The sequence below is a fragment of the Nerophis ophidion genome, linkage group LG22 (genome assembly GCF_033978795.1).
Source record: "Nerophis ophidion isolate RoL-2023_Sa linkage group LG22, RoL_Noph_v1.0, whole genome shotgun sequence".
Classification (NCBI taxonomy): domain Eukaryota; kingdom Metazoa; phylum Chordata; class Actinopteri; order Syngnathiformes; family Syngnathidae; genus Nerophis; species Nerophis ophidion.
The window spans coordinates 14971005-14991030 of NC_084632.1; positions in this window are offsets into that span (position 1 = coordinate 14971005).

Consider the following 20026-nt stretch of genomic DNA (forward strand, 5'->3'; position numbering starts at 1 on the left):
TAAGGGTATGATAGGTTGAGTGTTAGTATTTACAGTTTTTGCAATGCCTTATTATAAGGCTGCAACAATTACATGTGTTAATTTGCATGGGAAAAAAGCCTAGATTTACATCCTGTTGCTTCCATTTATCGTTTAACGGATGTCACTTATAAAAATTTATCAAATTCGGACCGCATCGACGAGTTGGAATATGAAATGTGCGGACATGGTTTCAGCGTAGCTCCTGCTATATGAGCGACGAACAGCAAAATATTTTCTTAAATACATTTTTGCCAATGCACTTAAAGATATAAACACGTTGACCTACAAAACAAAAATGAAAATATAGGATTTGGTGCTAGAGATGTTCGATAATATCGAGCTGCCTAAAGTATCGGCCGATAAATGCTTTAAAATGTAATATCGGAAATTATTGGTATCGGCTAAAAAAGTACTATTTATGACTTTTTAAAAACACTGCTGTGTAGACGGATGTAGGGAGAAGGACAGAGCTTCAATAAACTGACCCAGTCACGCAACATCTACAGCTCTTCACACACACAAGTGAATGCCAAGCATACTTGGTCAACATCCATACAGGTCACACTGAGGGTGGCCGTATAAAAAACTTTAACACTGTTACAAATATGCGCCACACTGTGAACCCACACCCAACAAGAATGACAAACACATTTCGGGAGAACATCCACACCGTAACACAACATAAACGCAACAGTAGTAATACCCAGAACCCCTTGCAGCACTAACTCTTCTGGGACGCTACAATATACACCCCTGCTACCCCCTACCCCGCCCACCTCAACCTCCTCAGGGAGAGCATGAGGAGCTGCTGTTTTGAGGCATGTTAAAAAAAAATTTGGCACTTTTTTGACTTCAATAATAAATATGGCAGTGCCATGTTGGCATATTTTTCCATAACTTGAGTTGATTTATTTCGGAAAACCTTGTTACATTGTTCAATGCATCCAGTGGGGAATCACAACAAAATTAGGCATAATTATACGTTAATTCCACGACTGTATATATGTATATATATAGAGAGAGTTGGACAATATCGGATATCGTCAAAAAAGCCATTATTGGACATCTCTAATTTGTGCGGAGTTTTTGTATTTTTTTAATCAAAATGAGGAAGCCAGGATTAATCACAATTATTGTTTATTACTAGTCTGAATTGATTTGAAATTTTCAAAAATCGATTTTAAAAATGATTTGATCAGGTCATCATCGAATATATATATATATATATATATATATATATATATATATATATATATATATATATATATATATATATATATATATATATATATATATATATATATATATATATATATATATATATATATATATATATATATATATATATATATATATATATATATATATATATATATATATATATATATATATATACGATTGTAGCTGAGATAGGCGCCAGCGCCCCCCGCAACCCCAAAAGGGAATAAGCGGTAGAAAATGGATGGATATATATATATATATATATATATATATATATATATATATATATATATATATATATATATATATATGTATATATATATATATATAAATTGGCCCTAGTGTGTGAATGTGAGTGTGAAAGTTGTCTGTCTATCTGTGTTGGCCCTGCGATGAGGTGGCGACTTGTCCAGGGTGTACCCCGCCTTTCGCCCGATTGTAGCTGAGATAGGCGCCAGCGCCCCCCGCGACCCCAAAAGGGAATAAGCGGTAGAAAATGGATGGATGGATATATATATATATATAGATATACCGTATTTCCTTGAATTGCCGCAGGGCATATAGTATGTGCCTGCCTTGAATTACTGCCGGGTAAAACTCGCTTCGCAAAATAATTAGCGCATGCTTAGTATTACCGCCTGGTCAAACTCGTGACGTCACGAGAAACACTTCCCCTGTCATCATTTTCAAAATGGACGAGGCTGATTTCAATACCGGTAATTTGAAATCGCATAAAGGGAAGAGGATTAAGAGCTATTCAGTAGGATTTAAGGTCCAAGCTTACATCACACTCAGATTTTACTTCATGCCTTTGGTAAGTGCTGGAGTGAGAAGAGGTTTAAAATTAATTAGCGCATGCTTACTTTTACTGCGTGCCTTTGGTAAGCGCAGGAGTGAGAAGAGGTTTTAAATTAATTAGCGCCCCGGCGGCAATTCAAGGAAATACGGTATATATATATATATATATATATATATATATATATATATATATATATATATATATATATATATATATATATATATATATATATATATATATATATATATATATATATATATATATATTCCGAGCATGAAGATGTCATGTTATCGATGGAAAAAATGCATTTTTAGACAATATGATTTGCCTCAGCGACTAGGAGACACTGAGAGTAACAAATGGTGGAAAAATTGATTATAAAAGACAGATTAAAAAATAATAATAATTAAAAAAAATAAATAAATACAAATAAAAATGTTTTTTTTAAAACTTGGAACATCCAGACGCTGGCGGGACGAATATGTTTGGGAACCCCTGATCTAATGCAAGTGAAGTGAATTATATTTATATAGCGCTTTTCTCTAGTGACTCAAAGCGCTTTACATAGTGAAACCCAATATGTAAGTTACATTTAAACCAGTGTGGGTGGCATTGGGAGCAGGTGGGTAAAGTGTCTTGCCCAAGGACACAACGGCAGTAACTAGGGTGGCGGAAGCGGGGCTCGAACCTGAAACCCTCAAGTTGCAGGCACGGCTGCTCTACCAATCGAGCTATACCGCCCCAGAATATAGTATACCCATTGTTGTCTTGGTGTTACACATACAAGTAATCTCAATTTATCTTCTTTATAATTTACGGTCGGTAAGACGAAGCCTTTAAAGAGAATCTGGTTAAGATGGCTGAAAAGCGGGGGCGGCGAAGACCGACGGACGGAAGGAGGGGAGATGATGAGCGAGGGCCCGAGCAGTTGAAGAGATTTCCTGTGATGAAAAGGTCAGTGGCTCCTGTAAATCTGAGCAGCTGGAAGAAATTCGGAGGTCAGACCTCAAGAGGGTGCGCAGAGTCTTCACTACCCCGGTGCGATTGCACACGGCGTTCAGCTTAAAGCCACACGTCCGCTTCAGTTTGGAGCTCCATTAACTAAGAAATATCTTGCTCCTGTGAAGGTGCATGCGGATACAAACCGTGTACCGGTAGATTTTTTCAGGAACGTCGATGTGATTAAATTGCAGCGTTTATGCATATTAAACCACCTTGTTGAATTTGCGTATTTCAAACAGTCAGTTATTAGACACTACAGGCCTGCAGATGCATGTGTGTGTGTGTGTGTGTGTGTGTGTGTGTGTGTGTGTGTGTGTGTGTGTGTGTTTGTGTGTGTGGAGGGGGGGGGGGATTTACTGCCTACCCCTGCAGGACAGCTGCACGGGGCAGGAGGGCTTGGTCAAGGCTGCTTCCTCCGCCTGGAACTCAAAAAGGATACGGCATGCTGAAAGAAACCTGCTCCAAGATGACTGAACACTTCCCCCTCCAGATGATGTCCACATTACATGAGTCCGCCGTGCAGCATCCACTGTGATGTTATAAACACCAAAATGTTGCAATGAGACCCAACCTCTGTTTTGCAAGTACCGGCTTTTTCCGGACATGGGAGTGCACGGGGACATAAGCTGCACCCACTAAATTTTAGAAGATTGTTTTCTCTCCATATATTTGCCGCACCGGACTATAAGACGCGGATACACAGTGGGGCAAAAAAGTATTTAGTCAGCTACCGATTGTGCAAGTTCTCCCACTTAAAATGATGACAGAGGTCTGTAATTTTCATCATAGGTACACTTCAACTGTGAGAGACAGAATGTGAAAATAAAATCCAGGAATTCACATTGTAGGAATTTTCAAGAATTTATTTGTAAATTATGGTGGAAAATAAGTATTTGATCAACCGTTCAAAGCTCTCACTGATGGAAGGAGGTTTTGGCTCAAAATCTCACGATACATGGCCCCATTCATTCTTTCCTTAACACTGATCAATCATCCTGTCCCCTTAGCAGAAAAACAGCCCCAAAGCATGATGTTTCCATCCCCATGCTTCACAGTAGGTGTGGTGTTCTTGGGATGCAACTCACTATTCTTCTTCCTCCAAACACGACGAGTATACCAAAAAGTTCTATTTTGGTTTCATCTGACCACATGACATTCTCCCAATTCTCTGCTGTATCATCCATGTATCCATTTTGGTATAAACTCAACCGATGGACCGGTCTAGGTTTGGAGGTTGCCAAAAGAACGCTACATTTCGGACTGCGCTGTGCACAGTGTGAAATTTGGTGGATGGTGATTGTCACACACACACTACATGTGGCGAAATTATTCTCTGCATTTGACCCATCACCCTTGACCACCCCCTGGGAAGTGAGGGGAGCAGTGGGCAGCAGCGGTGGCCAAGCCCGGGAATCATTTTGGTGATTTAACCCCCAATTCCAACCCTTGATGCTGAGTGCCAAGCAGGGAGGTAATGGGTCCCATTTTTATAATCCTTGGTATGACTCGGCAGGGGTTTGAACTCCCAACCTACCGATCTCAGGGCGGACACTCCAACCATGCTCATACTGACTGGTATACACAAGCTACGGAGATGATATAAGTCGAAAAAAACTGTATTTAGTTTAGATAATATTGAGTCATATTTTGGAAACTTTGTCTTCTAGCCTAAGAGTGTTCAACCTTGCGGTAAAACATGTGTTGTTGGGAAACCATCAAAAACATGACTGGTTGTTTGGAGTATCTCAACTGTGGGACACAGGTGCAAAAGAACTCACTGTGGAATAAGTGACATAACACAGCAGACAAGGCTTCAGAATATCAAAGATACCCAGGCAAGATGGAGCTAATCTCATGGTCACTCAATGCTATTATATCCTTTTTGGTGTATGTATACTGACTTGTCATTATCATCCATTATCATGTTATACTTGTTGTGAAATGTTCATGCATCCATCAAAACTGCTGTTGATACTTGGACTATATAACTAACATATAGGTTGAATGTTGAATTAGGGGCGGGTCATGGATAAGCATTATTTTTTTTCCCCCACATTCCTTTTCGGTGGGTGCCGTTGCATGTCTGTCAAATTGCAAAAAGTGATGAAGTGTTGCTATATATGTCTGTCTGCCGGAATAAATAAATACAATCATTATTTAAATGTGTTTTAACTATTACATTAACCTAAAATAAGTCTTTTTTTATCTTTGTTGAAAATATTGTACACAGTGTGTTGTTCATTTTTTTAATGTTTTTATTTTTTTATAAATGGCTGTGATGAGGGATTTCTAATCACTGCTATGTTGGAATTATTATTAAAGGCCTACTGAAACCCACTACTACCCACCACGCACTCTGATAGTTTATATATCAATGATGAAATATTAACATAGCAACACATGCCAATGCGGCCTTTTTAGTTTACTAAATTGCAATTTTTAATTTCCTGGGAGTTTCTTGTTGAAATCGTCACGGAATGATGACGTGTACGCGTGACGTCACGGACTGTTAGGAAATATTAGCGCTGCGCACACACACAGCTAAAAGTCGTCTGCTTTAACCGCATAATTACACAGTATTTTGGACATCTGTGTTGCTGAATCTTTTGCAATTTGTTCAATTAATAATGGAGAAGTCAAAGTAGAAAGATGGAGTTGGGAAGCTTTAGCCTTTAGCCACACAAACACACGGTGATTCCTTGTTTAAAATTCCCGGAGGTGAAGCTTTATTATGGATCAGAGCGGTCAAACGAACATGGATCCCGACCAAATGTAAACCAGCAGTTTTCGGTGAGAAAATTGTGGTAAAAAGTCGCCACTTACCGGAGATCAGCTGAACTTGTGCCGTCCATAATGCTGCCGTCGACTTCCATCAGACACTGGCCTCAAGACACCTGTGGATACACCCGTCCGACTATCAGGTACTATTAAACTCACTAAAACACTAGCAACACAATAGAAAGATAAGGGATTTCCCAGAGTTATCCTAGTAAATGTGTCTAAAATCATCTGAATCCGTCCCAATGCAATCGGTTTTTTTTAATTTTTTTTTTCTAGTCCGTCGCTATCAATATCCTCAAACACAAATCTTTCATCCTCGCTCAAATTAATGGGGAAATTGTCGTTTTCTTGGTCCGAGTAGCTCTTTTTGTCGAAGGCTCCCATTAAAAACAATGTGAGGATATGAGGAGCCATCAACATGTGACGTCATCGTCTGCGACTTCCGGTAAAGGCAGGGCTTTTCTGTTAGCGACCAAAAGTCGCAAACTTTATCGTGGATGTTCTCTACTAAATCCTTTCAGCAAAAATATGGCAATATGGCGAAATGATCAAGTATGACACATAGAATGGACCTGCTATCCCCGTTTAAATAAGAACATCTCATTTCAGTAGGCCTTTAAGATTGATACTCTTGTTGATATTATTCATTATGTTTAACTACTTTTGGATTGTTTCGTGTCATGTTTGTGCTTCATCTCAATTGCTCTCTTGATTGCTATTCTGAATGTTGCTGGGTTTGGTTTTGGAATTGCAATGGTATTTTTATGGTGTTTTATTATTTTGTTGGATTGCTTAATAAAAAATTACAAATAAACATAGGGCGGTGTTATTTACTTCCCTTTCATTCTCCTGCGCATGTCAGCGTCAGCAAATGTGCACACAGCTCCAGGCGCTGTCCCGTCACAGAAGTGCATTGTTATTTTGGAAGTGGCATGTGTTTGTCTAACACGGGCTCAGGTTTCCTGGCGCGAGTCTGCCAAGGAGACATGACAAACGGCAACACCAGCAGACGCCAGCTACCCCCCACACCAAAAAGTCCTCCCCACGTTTATTTATGAGCATGGGTGGTGTGGTGTGACACCACCACCCCCAACCCCCAGACATAATTTTTGCCTCAGGAGTGGATCCACTGTTGTCTCGGCGGCAATTACGTTTGTACAAGCAGTAGTCCTAGGCCATGTCTACACTAAGTCGTTTAACCCCTTAAACACATCCTCACATTGTTTATAATCATAGCCACCAGCAGCAGGAGCAACTTGGACCGAGAAAGCGACGATTTCCCCATTAAATTGAGCGTGGATGAAAGATTCTTGGATGAGGAAAGTTGGAGTGAAGCACTTACAAAAAAGAAAGAAAAAAAAAGTAAAGGCAACAGCTCCAGGCTACTCAGATGTTATTAGACACATTTACTAGGACATTTCTGGAAAATCCCTTATCTGCTTTATGTGTTAATAGTGTTTTAGCGATATTATAAAGTCATACCTGAAAGTCGGAGGGCTGCGGTGAACGCCAGTGTCTCTGAGAGAAGCCAATGGAGGAGCCAAGATGACAGCTGCAGGAGGAAGTCGCATAATCCGCTGAAGTCTCCGGTAAGAGCCAACTTAATATCACAATTGGTTGACATGTGGCAGAGAAACGTGTTCGCTTGACCGCTCTGTGTTAAAGCTTCACAACAAAGAAAGAAACACCGGCTGTGTTTCGGTTGCTAAAGGCAGCTGCAATCCACCGCTTTCCACCAACAGCATTGTTCTAAATAGTCTCCATTATTAATTGAACAAATTCCAAAAGATTCAGCAACACAGATGTCCAAAATACTGTGTAATTATGCGATGAAAAGAGACGACTTTTAGCCGTGAGTGGTGCATCCAACCAATAACGTCACAAGTACGTGTCAACATAAGCGTTATCATAATAAAGCGGTTTCGTAACTCGGAGCTAACCACTGGAAATATGGAGGCGAGTCATCCAAACATGCCCGTGTTTCTCCTTCTTCTACATTTACAGATGCTTGTGGAAATCACACATGAATACCTTAAGGCAGGGGTTGGGAACCTTTTTGGCTGAGAGAGCCATGAAAGCCAAATATAGGGACGGCGTGGCGCAGTTGAAGAGTGGCCGTGCGCAACCCGAGGGTCCCTGGTTCAAATCCCACCTAGAACCAACCTCGTCACGTCCGTTGTGTCCTGAGCAAGACACTTCACCCTTGCTCCTGATGGTTGCTGGTTGGCGCCTTGCATGGCAGCTCCCTCCATCAGTGTGTGAATGTGTGTGTGAATGGGTAAATGTGGAAGTAGTGTCAAAGCGCTTTGAGTACCTTGAAGGTAGAAAAGCGCTATACAAGTACAACCCATTTATTTATCATTTAAAAATGTATTTCCGTAAGAGCCATATAATATTTTTTAACACTGAACACAACTAAACGTGTGCATTTTTAGGTAAGACCAACATTTCTAGAGTATGATAGGTCTCTTATTCTTTGTAATAACATTGTTATTCTGAAGCTAACTGTGGTGGGGGCGTGGCCTGTGGGCCCACAGCAAACTTGGGTGTCCCAGGACCAGCCTCGAAATCAGCGACAGGTGCGTAGATGGCCCACCTGGGCCTTGTTATCTAATCACCTGTCGCTCTGTTATAAGCAGCAGCCAGGAGGAGAGACAGGGTGGAGGCTGGAGCCAGAGCGCGAGCGAGAGAGAAAAATACAATTGCTGGAAAGCAACTGAGAGACTTATTGAAAAATAAAACAATAATGTAACCCTGAAAAGGGCTCTCAAGTCGGTGCTTAGTGGTCTGAAGAACCCCCAGGAGGGCAAGCCCCACACTAACCAATAATAAATAAATTACTACTTACCATTAACGCAACTTCTTTAACTTAAAAAAGAATGAGAATGTTTTATATTTTGAACGTTATTTTTAACACTGTGATTACAAGAGGAATTATTCATTACTTATCGTGTTAAGGAATGTCAGCTCAGATTTAACCGAGAGCCAGATGCAGTCATCAAAAGAGCCACATCTGGCTCTAGAGCGAGAGGTTCCCTACCCCTGCCTTAAGAGAAAGCGATTGCAGCTATTTGAGATACAACACTTCTCAGAAGGCAAGAGAACTTTCCTTTATTTTAATGTATTGCATTTATATTTTCCTGTTAAATGTTTGTTGTGTTTTGCTTGATTGTACGATATACACAACTTTCGATGAGCTGGTCTGAGAAGTAAAAGAGGAGCGATGTTCATATGTTGTTAATATTCAGTGTTTTATTGTTCATAGTTAATACGGTAAATCCCACTTTATTTTAATGTATTGCATTCATATTTTCCTGTCAAATGTTTGTTGTGTTTTGCTTGATTGTAAAATATACACAACTGTTGAGGAGCTGGTCTGAGAAGTAAAAGAGGATCGATGTTCATTTGTTGTTAATATGTTCCATTGTTCATAGTTAATATGGTAAATCCCACTTTATTTTAATGTTCATTCGGACATTGTGACTTTGGGTATTATTGTTTCTGAAAAAAGGAAACCCAAACACACATACTGTACAGCAGATTTTTACAGCTAAATGTGTATATATAATTCATTGGCACCCCCCAGACAATTTTTTTCCCTCAATGTGGCCCCCGAGTCAAAATATTTGCCCTGTTCTGGTCTTGCGGGTCGGGCAGCCAGGCTAGATCCATTTTCCAGTGATTATCTCACTGACAGTAGGGAAGGGGTGGATCCTGGGTGGATCTCGCGTGAGAGGAAGAGGGAGTGGTTAATCATTTTGCAATGCAGTCTGCTGAAAATGATGGAAAGTGTTGTGTTTTATCATTTCCCCGCCTTCTCCTTTTTTGTGATGTCTGTTTTCTTCAGCTCATTATTCCCCAGCGAGGGGCGGACACTAGGCACACCTGCAACAAATTTCAACCTAGGAGTATTTAAGCTCGTCACTGACAGCTTGATTTTGCCGGTTATTGTCTCCTGAACCTCCCACATCCATGCACCTGCTTCACCTCGTCAGTCCTGGTACATTGTCTCTCCTTAGTCCTGTAATCCCTCACCTCTTTGTGTTTGTCTCCTAGCCCCCCTGAGGTAAAGAGGATTCTGTGTTGGACTTTATGCTGTGCTCAGTACGCCCTGACCATTTCTCCTGCCAACCACTGAGGAACCTGTTTTTATTTGTAATTCATGGTGTGCGCTTCTGCCCCATCGCCTTTTGTTACACTTTTTGGACTTGTGAAATATTTCCCTTTTTCGTCATTCTACCTTGCCTCCCTTCTCTGCATCCCGGGGTCACCTCTTTGATCAGCTCTTAACAGGAAAGTGCTGAAAAAAATAATGTAGAGTTCCACGCTGCATAGCAACTGACGGTTTGGTCAAAGTTGAACACATTTTAAGATATTCAACACTGAGTGGGTAGTGCAAACCCCCTATTTGTCACGGTTCATGTGTCAGGTAAACCGCAACAGACTAGGCCATATGAATCCCCGTTCCAACTGTTTATAAGTATGCAGTTGCTGGACGGTCATGTTATATGTTATGTCGTGTGCTTTCTCCAGACGTGCTTAGGTTAAAGCCATAATACTTTTGTATTTTCCAACTATTGAAAACACGTTTCCTTGTCTGCAGTTGGGTCATCCTGCCTTTCTACCAGTTCTTCGAATTCCATTGACGTAACTTCTCCTTCTTGGAAACACAAAACACAATAGTTACCATTTCCAAGTTGGACATTTTCGTTCACAAAGAGATGCGGTATCTTTATAAACACTAACTTGTTTAACGATGCCGGCCCCACACTATTGAGAGTCCCCTCTGATGATTGTGCCGTTTCCTGTTAAACACTACCTGGCGCCTTTTCCTAACATGGGGATAGTGGCACGGGATGCAAAGGATGAAACGGAACCGATTTGAGCACTTCCTTGCGTCACTTGCCTCTCTCTCTCTCTCTCTGTCTGTCTCTGAAGTGTGGTCCTTGCATGCTTTATTCTAAAGCCTGGGTAAGGATAAAAACAAACAGAAGCCGGGCTCTGAAGCTTTGATCTCCCATTTCCTGGTCCATTATTTACGTCTGTTTCTCACGGAGCGTTTTTTTTTTTTTTTTTCTTTTTCTGTTTCACTTGATGACCATGCGCTTCCTCACACATTGCAGTCCGAGCCAAGACAATGTGTTGCACTTTAATGGTTTCGTCTCGCAGGAAGCTATAAAGGCCTTTTCGAGTGATTGTCTCTGTCCGTTTTTTTTTTTGTTTTTTTTTAACTCAGTCTGACAAATAACAGCCAGAGTGATGAGATCGTAACTCTGATATGTTATCCACTACATACACAGTGGGGCAAAATAGTATTTAGTCAGCCACCGATTGTGCAAGTTCTCCCACTTAAAATGATGACAGAGGTCTGTAATTTTCATCAAAGGTACACTTCAACTGTGAGAGACAGAATGTGAAAAAAAAAATCCAGGAATTCACATTGTAGGAATTTTAAAGAATTTATTTGTAAATTATGGTGGAAAATAAGTATTTGGTCAACCATTCAAAGCTCTTACTGATGGAAGTAGGTTTTGGCTCAAAATCTCACGATACATGGCCCCATTTATTCTTTCCTTAACACGGATCAATCGTCCTGTACCCTTAGCAGAAAAAAAAACCCAAAGCATGATGTTTCCACCCCCATGCTTCACAGTAGGTCTGGTGTTCTTGGGATGCAACTCAGTATTCTTCTTCCTCCAAACACGACGAGTTGAGTTAATACCAAAATGGATACATAGATGATACAGAGGATTGGGAGAATGTCATGTGGTCAGATGAAACCAAAATATAACTTTTTGGTCGTCCTGTTTTTTCTTCCAGTTCTTTGAATTCTATTGACGCAACTTCTCCTTTGTTCTTCTCCTTGTCCAGATTTTGGCGCTTTAACTATGAACCGATGCTGATATTGATCCAATCGGATATCACTATCTTTTTTTTGTGTTTTAAATGTGAGAAAAAGGCATGATCAAGCAAAATTACCAAATAGACAACAATGATCGGTATGAAAAACACTAACCTATTTATTAATAACCCCCTTGAATAGACATGTATTGTCTTAGAGTTCAAGTGGAGTAATATGTTTTTGTGATATCAAGTGGCCACAAAAATTAAGTTAAGTTTGTGATTCAGACATGTTAATTGGATACTTTCTAATATGCATCTGCCTTTGGGTGAAGTGAAGTGAATTCAATTTATATAGCGCTTTTTTAAGGTACTCAAAGCATTTTACATAGTGAAATCCAATATCTAAGTTTCATTTGTACCAGTGTGGGTGTCACTGGGAGAAGGTGGGCAAAGTGTCTTGCTCAAAGACACAACTGCAGTGACTATCAATCAATCAATCAATCAATGTTTACTTATATAGCCCTAAATCACTAGTGTCTCAAAGGGCTGCACAAACCACAAGACAAACCACTACGACATCCTCGGTAGGCCCACATAAGGGCAAGGAAAACTCACACCCAGTGGGACGTCGGTGACAATGATGACTATGAGAACCTTGGAGAGGACGAAAGCAATGGATGTCGAGCGGGTCTAACATGATGCTGTGAAAGTTCAATCCATAATGGAGCCAACACAGCCGCGAGAGTCCAGTCCAAAGCGGATCCAACACAGCAGCGAGAGTCCCGTTCACAGCGGAGCCAGCAGGAAACCATCCCAAGCGGAGGCGGATCAGCACCGCAGAGATGTCCCCAGCCGATACACAGGCAAGCAGTACATGGCCACCGGATCAAACCGGACCCCCTCCACAAGGGAGAGTGGGACATAGGACAAAAAGAAAAGAAACGGCAGATCAACTGGTCTAAAAAGGGAGTCTATTTAAAGGCTAGAGTATACAAATGAGTTTTAAGGTGAGACTTAAATGCTTCTACTGAGGTGGCATCTCGAACTGGTACCAGGAGGGCATTCCAGAGTACTGGAGCCCGAAATGAAAACGCTCTATAGCCCGCAGACTTTTTTTGGGCTTTGAGAATCACTAAAAAGCCGGAGTCCTTTGAACGCAGATTTCTTGCCGGGACATATGGTACAATACAATCGGCAAGATAGGATGGAGCTAGACCGTGTAGTATTTTATACGTAAGTAGTAAAACCTTAAAGTCACATCTTAAGTGCACAGGAAGCCAGTGCAGGTGAGCCAGTACAGGCGTAATATGATCAAACGTTATTGTTCTTGTCAAAAGTCTAGCAGCCGCATTTTGTACCAACTGTAATCTTTTAATGCTAGACATGGGGAGACAAGGGGAGACTAGGATGCAGGAAGTGGGAATTGAGCCTGGACCCCTCAAATTGCTGGCACGGATACTCTACCAACCGAGCTATGTCGCCCCTTTGTCTATGACCATGGTCTTTACATTAGATAAAGCTTTCATATATGGGGGGTCCCTTTGTCACTGCCGATGCAACACCGATGTTGGCCCTTTGAGTATTGGCCGATATTAATACACAATATCAGCATAAATCATACATACTTTTTATTATTTTCTGGTGTGAAATGCTAGAAAAGACATGAACGTGTGTAATTACGTTGCACCTCACCTCCTGTTATTACTGTACCAAAGCATCATTCAACCCATCTTTCTGTACTGTTCCACATTTTTTTTCACCATGCTTTCTGTAACCAACCAGACCAAACTCACACACATGACAAACATAGCAGCTAAAAAATCATCGGCCTACCCACACCCAACATTTCAGATCCAAAACACAGGTCCATCATTCGACTGGCAAACACAATAGTCCAGGATATGACTCACCCACTACACCAATGCATCATCCCATGACCATCAGGACGCAGGTACAGAACTATCAAATTCCGGAGGGCCCGCCTTGGGAAAAGCCTTATCCTTGCGGCTATTGCCGCCCTAAACAGCCATGTCCCTGCAGCTAAAGCCACCCTAAACAGCAGGCCCGGCCGACCTGTCTGACAAGCTTGTAAATGTGTTGGTCATGTATGATGTCCTTTTGTTATTTTTGTTTGTGATGTGTAATGTCTATTGTTTAAACCAGGGGTGCCCACACTTTTTCTGCAGGCGAGCTACTTTTCAATTGACCAACTCGAGGGGATCTACCTCATTTATATATATCATTTATATACCCGCCTTCCGCCCAATTGTAGCTGAGCTAGGCGCCAGCGCCCCCCGCGACCCCAAAAAGGGAATAAGCGGTAGAAAAAGGATGGATGGATATTTATTTATTTATGAAAGAGACATTTTTGTAAACAAATGAAATGTGTTTAATGATAATACAAGCATGTGTAACACATATAGATGTATTTTCTTTCACGAAGACAAGAATATAAGTTGGTGTATTACCTGATTCTGATGACTTGCATTGATTGGAATCAGCCAGTAATGATGGTAACGCCCACATTTTCAAATGGAGGAGAAAAAAAGTTGTCCTTTCTGTACAATACCACATGAAAGTGGTTGGTTTTTGGCATCTAATTCATCCAGCTTCCATACACTTTACAAGAAAACCTCCCACTTCCAAAGACATGCACCTGGGGATAGGTTGATTGGCAACACTAAATTGGCCCTAGTGTGTGAATGTGAGTGTGAATGTTGTCTGTCTATCTGTGTTGGCCCTGCGATGAGGTGGCGACTTGTCCAGGGTGTACCCTGCCTTCCGCCCGATTGTAGCTGAGATAGGCGCCAGCGCCCCCCGCGACCCCAAAAGGGAATAAGCGGTAGAAAATGGATGGATGGAAAAACATTGGCGGCAAATTCCGTAGCTTGCTTGATTGACATTCATGGCACCCGAGGGTCTTGTGAGATGATGCTGGCTGCTGCCAGTTCATTATTATGAAAAAATGACAGAGAGGAAGGCGAGAAACACTTTTTATTTCAACAGACTTTCGCGCCGTCCCTTCCGTCAAAACTCTAAAGGCCGACTGCAAATTTCCTATCTTCACAATAAAAGTCTTGCTTCATGCTGCCTGCGCTAACAAAATAAGAGTCTCGGAAAGCTGGCGTGCACAAGTGATGTGCACGCCAGCTTTCTGAGGGATCGCTTGTGCACGCCAGTTTTCCGAGACTCTGTATTTAGTTAGCGCAGGCAGCATGAAACAGGGCTTTTATTGTGAAGATAGGAAATGTGCAGTCCGCCTTTAGAATTTTGACGGAAGGTACGGCGCGAGAGTCTGTTGAAATAAAAAGTGTTTCTCGCCTTCCTCTCGGTCATTTTTAATAATAATGATCTTGCAGCAGCCAGCGTCATCTCACAAGACCCTCCGGTACCGTGAATGTCATTTAAGTGACGTCTTGGTGAAGATTGATGATCACTAATTTTTAGGTCTATTTTTTTTAAAAGCCTGGCTGGAGATCGACTGACACACCCCCCGCGGTCGACTGGTAGCTCGCGATCGACGTAATGGGCACCCCTGGTTTAAACGTACGGCAGTGAAAATGAATTTCCCCAACAGGGACCAATAAATCAAAATCAAAATCAAATCAAAATTACACTAACCTATTTATTAAGATTTATGCTGTTTTTACGTTGAACTGGCATAGTATTCATCTTTGGCGACACCTAATGGTCACAATAATTCATGAAATTAAGGTCATGACGCATATTTTCTAATATAAATCAATCAATCAATGTTTACTTACATGGCCCTAAATTATGAGTGTCTCAAAGGGCTGCACAAGCCACAACAACATACTCGGCTCAGATCCCACATTAGGGGCAAGGAAAAACTCAACCCAATGGGACAATAAGAAACCTTGGAGGGGACCACAGATGTGGGGACCCCACCGCCCCCTCCCCGGGTGACCACGCAATGGACATCGAGTGGATCTAGCATAATATTGTGAGTCCAGTCCATAGTGGATCTAACATAAAGGTGAGAGTCCAGTCCATGGTGGATCTAGCATGATACTGTGAGAGTCCATTCCATAGTGGATCTAACATTATAGCATAATAGTGAGAGTCCAGTCCAGAGTGGATCTAGCATAATATTGTGAGAGTCCAGTCCATAGTGGATCTAACATAAAGGTGAGAGTCCAGTCCATGGTTTATCTAGCATAATATTGTGAGAGTCCATTCCATAGTGGATCTAACATCATAGCATAATAGTGAGAGTCCAGTCCAGAGTGCCATCCATCCATTTTCTACCGCTTATTCCCTTTTGGGGTCGCGGGGGGTGATGGCGCCTATCTCAGCTACAATCGGGCGGAAGGCGGGGTACACCCTGGACAAGTCGCCACCTCATCGCAGGGCCCAGTCCAGAGTGGATCTAGTATAATATTGTGAGAGTCCAGTCCATAGTGGATCCAACATAAAGGTGAGAGTCCAGTCCATGGTGGATCTAACATTATAGCATAATAGTTAGAGTCCAGTCCATAGTGGATTTAGCATAATATTGTGAGAGTCCAGTCCATAGTGGATCTACCATAAAGGTGAGAGTCCAGTCCATGGTGGATCTAGCATAATATTGTGAGAGTCCAGTCCATAGTGGATCTAACATTATAGCATAATAGTGGGAGTCCAGTCCAGAGTGGATCTAGCATAATATTGTGAGAGTCCAGTCCATAGTGGATCTAACATAAAGGTGAGAGTCCAGTCCATAGTGGATCCAACATAAAGGTGAGAGTCCAGTCCATGGTGGATCTAACATTATAGCATAATAGTTAGAGTCCAGTCCATAGTGGATTTAGCATAATATTGTGAGAGTCCAGTCCATAGTGGATTTAACATAAAGGTGAGAGTCCAGTCCATGGTGGATCTAGCATAATATTGTGAGAGTCCAGTCCATAGTGGATCTAACATTATAGCATAATAGTGGGAGTCCAGTCCAGAGTGGATCTAGCATAATATTGTGAGAGTCCAGTCCATAGTGGATCTAACATAAAGGTGAGAGTCCAGTCCATGGTGGATCTAACATTATAGCATAATAGTGAGAGTCTAGTCCAGAGTGGATCTAGCATAATATTGTGAGAGTCCAGTCCATAGTGGATCCAACATTATAGCATAATAGTTAGAGTCCAGTCCATAGTGGATTTAGCATAATATTGTGAGAGACCAGTCCATAATGGATCTAACATAAAGGTGAGAGTCCAGTCCATGGTGGATATAGCATAATATTGTGAGAGTCCAGTCCACAGTGGATCTAACATTATAGCATAATAGTGAGAGTCCAGTCCAGAGTGGATCTAGCATAATATTGTGAGAGTCCAGTCCATAGTGGATCTAACATTATTAGTGAAAGTCCAGTCCATAATTGGGCCTGCAGGAGACCAGCAGGCTTCCCCAACCGATGCACAGATGAGCGGTCCACCCTGGGTCCCGACTTTGGTTCCTGCTTTGGAGACTTTGCATTCGTGTGTAATGTGTGACTGTAATAATTTAATACCTGTGTTCTATTGTGTGCTTAGCTGTTGTGTAGCTGCTTGGTCCAACTAAACTTTATCCTACCGTGTTTACTTTTTGTAAATGACCTGACTAAAACACAAGAAAAGTCCAACCTAATGTGTTTTTTAGAGAACATGTGCACAAGTAAACGTGCTGGAGGACTGCGAATATCTGATATTTTAGATACTAGAATTTTGTCGATATTGGATCGGGAAACCCCCAACTAGTTTGGCCCTGCAATTGATTAATTCATTTTTCTACCATTGCTTACAGATACAATTAATACAAAATTGAGCAAATTAGAAGTTAGTCAATTCTGCGTAATGCTTTGTGTTTAACTGTGTTGCTTTCCAAGTATACCAATGATAACTATGTGATCGTAAAATATATCTTTTTTTTTCCCAGGAAATCCCGTATTTCTCCTTTCTTTCCTGGCAACTTCCCGTTCTCTTTTTTCCGCCCGTCATTAAAAAAAAAAAAATCACCAGAGCAACTCGGCTTCCTACGTGAGTTGTGTGGTCCTGTGTTTTTAAAATGTTGATTTCTATTTATTGTTTTAATTTGTTTTAACCTTTAAAGGCCTAATGAAATGAGATTTTTTTTTATTTAAACAGGAATAACAGGTCCATTCTATGTGTCATACTTGTTCATTTCGCGATATTGCCAAATTTTTGCTGAAAGGATTTAGTAGAGAACATCGATGATAAAGTTCGCAACTTATGGTTGCTAATAAAAAAGCCCTGCCTTTACCGGAAGTGTGTGCTCGTGACGTCACGAGTTGCAGGGCTCCACACATATTCACATTGTTTATAATGGGAGCTACCAGCAGTAAGAGCAATTCGGACCGAGAAAGCGACAATTTCCCCATTAATTTGAGCGAGGATGAGAGATTCATGAATTAGGATATTGATAGTGAAGGACTAGGAAGAAAGAAGAAAAAAGAAAAAAAAAAAAAACGACGGCTCCGGGCGGCGGCAGTGTGAGCGTTTCAGATGTAATTAGACACATTCACTAGGATAATTCTGGAAGATCCCTTATCTGCTTATTGTTTTAATAGTGTTTTAGTGAGATTGTAAAGATTGTAAAGGCATACCTCGAGGTCAGATGGCTGCGGTGAACACGCAGTGTCTCAGATACAAGCCGAGGAGCCAAGCTCACAGCTGCCTTTTTTTGACAGCTGCTGCAGAACGACGAATAATCCAATGAGGTCTCCGGTAAGATATATATCACAATTTTCCCATCCAAAAACATGCTGGGTGATGTAGAGAAAACCTGTTCGCTTGACCGCTGTGCTTCACAACAAAAAAAGAAACACCGGCTGTGTCTCGGTGCTAAAGACAGCTGCAATTCACCGCTTTCCACCAACAGAATTGTTCTTTATAGTCTTCATTATTAAATGAACAAATTGCAAAAGATTCAGCAACACAGATGTCCAAAATACTGTGTAATTATGCGGTTAAAGCAGACGACTTTTAGCCGCTAGTGGTGCAGCGCTAATATTTCCTGACAGTCCGTGACGTCACGCGTACGCGTCATCATTCCGCGACGTTTTCAACAAGAAACTCGCGGGAAATTTGAAATTGCAATTTATTAAACTAAAAAGGCCGTATTGGCATGTGTTGCAATGTTATTATTTCATCATTGATATATAAACTATCAGACTGCGTGGTCGGTAGTAGTGGAGTTCAGTAGGCCTTTAAAATCGTTTTTAATCCTATTTATTATTATATTGTTTTTATATTTCTTTATTTAGGTTTTTTATTCAGTCATTGGTGGAGTTAACGTATGCTATTTAAATATTGTTTTTAATATTGTTGTGCAACACTTTGAAAACATTTATGTCGTTTAATTGTGCTATACAAATAAAGTGGATTGGAATGGAGCCCCTAAAGCAGAGGTGCCCACACTTTTTCTGCAGGCGAGCTACTTTTCAATTGACCAACTCGAGGGGATCTACCTCATTTATATATATCATTTATATTTATTTATTTATTTATGAAATAGACATTTTTGTAAACAAGTTAAATGTGTTTAATGATAATACAAGCATGTGTAACACATATAGATGTCTTTCTTTCACGAAGACAAGAATATAAGTTGGTGTATTACCTGATTCTGATGACTTGCATTGATTGGAATCAGACAGTAATGATGATAACGCCCACATTTTCAAATGGAGGAGAAAAAAAGTTGTCCTTTCTGTACAATACCACATGAAAGTGGTTGGTTTTTGGCATCTAATTCATCCAGCTTCCATACACTTTACAAGAAAAACATTGGCGGCAAATTCCGTAGCTTGCTTGATTGACATTCACGGCACCCGAGGGTCTTGTGAGATGGCGCTGGCTGCTGCCAGTTCATTATTATGAAAAAATGACAGAGAGGAAGGCGAGAAACACTTTTTATTTCAACAGACTTTCGCGCCGTCCCTTACGTCAAAACTCTAAAGGCCGACTGCACATTTCCTATCTTCACAATAAAAGCCCTGCTTCATGCTGCCTGCGCTAACAAAATTAGAGTCTCGGAAAGCTGGCGTGCACAAGTGATGTGCACGCCAGCTTTCTGAGGGATCGTTTGTGCACGCCAGTTTTCCGAGACTCTGTATTTCGACTGGTAGCTCGCGATCGACGTAATGGGCACCCGTGCCCTAAAGGGATTTGGATGTTTTGCGAGATCTCGCAAATGTTTTTTTTTCCTATATCATTGAACCGGAAGTAAAACAGACACAGCGATGGTGAGCCAGAAGTGAAAGCATGCGGGAGCATGCGGAAGCCTACCCATCATCTGTGTTCTTTTGTGGGACCATAATACGATTTGATGTCTTTATATGTTAGGCCAATACTAAAATAGAAA